The following is a 4385-nucleotide window of genomic DNA, read 5'->3' on the forward strand; positions in this document are numbered from 1 at the left end:
TTTTTTTTTTTAAGTTGGAGTCTCACTCTGTCACCCAGGCTGGAGGGCAGTGGCATGCTCTAGGCCACGGCAGCCTTGACCTGCCGGGCTCAGGCGATCCTTCTGCCTCAGCCTTCCAAGTAGCTAGAACTACAGGCACGTGCCACCATGCCTGGTTAATTTTTTTTTAAATTTATTATAGAGATAAGGTCTCACCAAGTTGCCCAGGCTGATCTTGAACCAGCAGGCTAAGGCAATCCTCTCACCTTGGGCTCTCAAAGTGCTGGGATTATAGGTGTGAGCCACCGGGCTGGCCCAATCCTTTTCTCTTTTAGACCTAGAGAAGTATGGACTTCTTCAGACCTTATGATAGAATTAAATACTGAGTATATGATGACCAGTAGAAAGTATAATAGGCCAGGATTAGTATAACAGGGTAGAGTTAAATAAGCCTCCTGAATATAAGAGTGGTAGACTATAGAAGACAGAACATTTTAAAAATCCCTACTTCAAGGCTGAGGCAGAAGCATCACCTGAGCCCAGCAGGTCGAGACTGCGGTGGCTGAGACACTCCAGCCTGGGCGACACAGTGAGACTCCAACTCAAAAAAAAACCAAAATAATAAATAAATAAATAAAATAAAAATCCCTACTTGTGCTAGACAAGTAAAATAACTTACAAAAGAATTATTCCTCCCTTCTAGGACTTTATGATGTACATTTTGAACAGGAAATTTAAAGAAATAATAGAACAGAAAATAAGCTTTTTTCCTGATTTAAGATAGAAACCGTATAATATTTGGAATGGCATTGTTAGGGATCAATAAGTATTAAATGAGCAATTAATTAGTAATCAGAGATTGGTCATTGATCTTCCCTGAGAAGTTTAAATCAGGAATAGCAAATGAATTAAAATAGTGTTGATTTTAGAAAAATAAGTAAAATTAGTTTACTCCTACTCACTTCCCTCTTCAGTTTTTATTCTATCTTCTGTCAGGTGGCTATCTTGTGTTTAATTCTTGTTCTTACCTGAGTGTCAATGGATCTTTAATAAAAAGCTTACTGTTAATAGTATATGGCCGAAGTCTTGCTAGAATATTTAAGATACAACTCAAAGAAAAAAAATCTTCAAGGCTCCTAGTATGTATATAGCTATAATGATAGAATAATAGGCAGTGGGGTTAATACCTTAGGATAAAGCTTATCTTCTTAAAACTAGTAATGTAGTACGGATTATCAAAAGAAGTACAGAATGTACATTCATATGCATAAAAAGCAGAGGAATACCATATTTTGGAGCTAATCTTCCATCCCTCCCGTTTTTCTTTCAAAGATTAATTTGTTCTCCTGCTACAAGTTCAAGCCTCAGAAAATTATTCCCTTAAGTTATCTCCATTCTTAGCTTCTGGTCTCTTCAAGGCAATTTCTTCAAGGAATGAAACTGTGGCTGAATAACACTCACAAATTACATTTAGTCCCTTGGCTTTTAAGTGAATGAATGAAAAAATGAACAAAATTTTGAAATACTATCCCTGTAAGGCTGCTGAAATTTTTAGACATTTATTTGTCCAAAGGGAAAGAAATGAACTAATGATTTCTTTTTAATATCTTTCAGTTCTAGGTTAGTAAAAGGATATATAGCCATGGGTGCTCTTATTAACTTGTAGGGAGCTAAGAAATCATACAAGTTTAAAACATCAAAGAGTAATCATAAGTAAGGCATCTCAGAGGCAAACAAGAGAAAAAGGAACCAAAGTATTGTCCTATACCGCACAACACAGTAGCCACTAGTTGCATGTGGCTAGTTAAATTAAAATTAAGATTAAATAAAATTAAAAATTCAATTTCTCAAACTAGCTACATGCTAAGTGCTCAGAAGCCACATATGGCTAGATACTGAAGTGGATTATAAATTAAATATTCTGATTATTGCAAAAAGTTTTATTGAACAGCTCTTATATAGACTGTAATCTGTTGTCCAGGATACTGCTTAAGGGGCCTCTTCAAGTTAATTTTTCAGTGCTTTCTTCCTTGCCCTTTTTCCTTACAGCAAGAGAGAAGACGAAATTTTTTTTTTTTTTTTTTTTTTTGAGTTGGAGTCTCACTCTGCTCAGACTGGAGTGCAGTGGCACGCTCCTGGCCACAACAGTCTTGACTTACTGGGCTCTGGCGATCCTTCCGCCTCAGCCTTCCAAGTAGCTGGAACTACAGGCATGCACTACCACACCCGGCTAATTTTTTGATTTTACTGTAGAGATGAGGTCTCGCCAAGTTGCCCAGGCGGGTCTCGAACCCACGGGCTCAGGCAATCCACTCACCTCAGCCTCCCAAAGAGCGGGATTACAGGCTGAGCCACCGAGCCCGGCTGAAATTTTTTTTAAACATATTTTTTATTATAAAGTTGTGGGGTACAGTTAAGGGTTAGGTATACAAATGTGCATCATTCAGGCACCCTTGTTGATAAGGGGTGTCTCCCCATCCCCAGACAGATATTGACTACCGTTAATCCCATCTCCCTTCCCCTCCCTACCCCCCCTCATAGTTTCCCACCACTGTCAGTCCTTTTAGTATTATGATAGATGTTCAAGGTCCACTATATGAGTGAGAACATGTGATACTCAGATCTTTGTTTCTGTGAGAGATCACTCAGTATTATAGACTCTAGTTCCATCCAGGTTGCTGCGAAATTCATGATTTTGTTCTTTTTTATGGCTGCATAGTATTCTATCATGTTATATGTACCACATTTTTTAAATCCAGTCCTCTTTTGATGGACAGCATGGTTGGTTCCAGGTTCTTGCTATTGTGAACAATACTGCGATAAACATTCATGTGCAGGTAGGTATCTTTTTGATAGAGTGATCTGAGTGAGAAGACGAAATTTTAAAGGCATTTTCTGCCCCTGTCCTTCTTCAACCATGAGCATCTAGGACAGGGATAGAAAAAAAGCAAAAAGAATATCTTCTTAAGATGTCAATTAGGTCAGGTGTGATGGCTCACATCTGTAGTCCCAGCACTTTGGGAGGTACAGGTGAGAGGACTGCCTGAGCCCAGGGGTTCAAAACCAACCTAGGCAAGTTGGTGAGACTTTGTCTCCACAGTACATCAAAAAGGTAGGCCGGGATCAGTGACTCAGCCTGCAATTCCAGCACTTTGGGAGGCCAAGACAAATGGATTGCCTGAGCCCGTGGGTTCGACACCAGCCCAGGCAACTTGGCGAGACCTTGCCTCTACAATAAATTAAAAATTAGCCAGGCATGGTAGTGCACACCTGTAGTTCTGGCTGCTTGGAAGGTTGCGGTAGAAGGGTCGCTGGAGTCCAGCAAGTCAATGCTGGGGTGGCCGTGAGTGTGCCACTGTACTCCAGCCCGGGGGACAGATTGAGACTCCAATTCAAAAAATATATATATATATTAGTCAGGCATGGTGGCACGTGTCTGTAGTTCCAGCTACAAGGCTGAGGTGGAAAGATCACCTGAGCCCAGCAGGACAAGGCTGTAGTGGCCGTGAGCATGCCACTGCACTCCAGCCTGGGCAACAGAGTGAGACCCTGACTCAAAAAAAACCAAAAGTCAGTTAGATAAAGATTTCATAAAGTCACAGTATCTTAGAACTGGAAGGGACATTAAAGATCACACAGATGAACACTTCATTTTATCATGAAAAATTGAGGCCAAAAAAGGGAGATGACATGCCCAAAGTCATACAAGAAATAAGTGACAGGGCTGGGTACAAAAAACAGATCTCCTGATTTCACCTTGAAATACCCTTTTCACATTATAGCATCATTTATTTATTCGACAAATATTTATTGAGCTTCATCATATGAGTGACAGTACGCCACTTTTATTTGTTCTAAAAGTGATCTGTGGGCTCTAGGGAAAAGTGTTGGGTGCCTGACTCCAACTCAAAAAAAAAAAAATTTATTCCATCATGCCCTTAACAAAAATTCCCCTTCAAAACACCACAACTGAATGGATTCTGCAGAAATAAAAAGATTGGACTATTTAGTAAGATTTGTATAATAAGATTAAAATACTAAAAAAAAAAAATTTATTTTTTTGAGTCAGAGTCTCACTCTGTCGCCCAGGCTAGAGTGCAGTGACACGCTCACAGTCACCTCAGTGTCAACCTACTGGGCTCAGGCGATCCTTCCACCTCAGTCTTCCAAGTAGCTGGAGCTACCATGCCCAGCTAATTTTTTGGATATATTATAGAGATAAGGTCTCACACCAAGTTGCCCAGGCTGATCTTGAAACCCTGGGCTCAGGCAATCCTTTTGCCTTGGCTTCCCAAAGTGCTGGGATTATAGGCCTGAGCCACCACGCCCGGCCTATAAAAGACATTTAAAGAAAGAGCCGGGCTCGGTGGTTCAGCCTGTAATCCCGCGCCTTTGGGAGGCTGAGG

General features: G+C 40.5%; 1 protein-coding gene across 3 annotated transcripts in view; it reads right to left on the bottom strand.

Moving 5' to 3' along the window:
- TMEM116 (transmembrane protein 116) overlaps positions 1-4385 on the bottom strand; it is a 78947-nt gene that overhangs the window by 7142 nt on the left and 67420 nt on the right. The gene's annotated exons all lie outside the window — the stretch shown is intronic.

The sequence above is a fragment of the Carlito syrichta genome, unplaced genomic scaffold (assembly GCF_000164805.1).
Source record: "Carlito syrichta isolate Samal-C Ts95f unplaced genomic scaffold, Tarsius_syrichta-2.0.1 Scaffold304253, whole genome shotgun sequence".
NCBI classification, from domain to species: domain Eukaryota; kingdom Metazoa; phylum Chordata; class Mammalia; order Primates; family Tarsiidae; genus Carlito; species Carlito syrichta.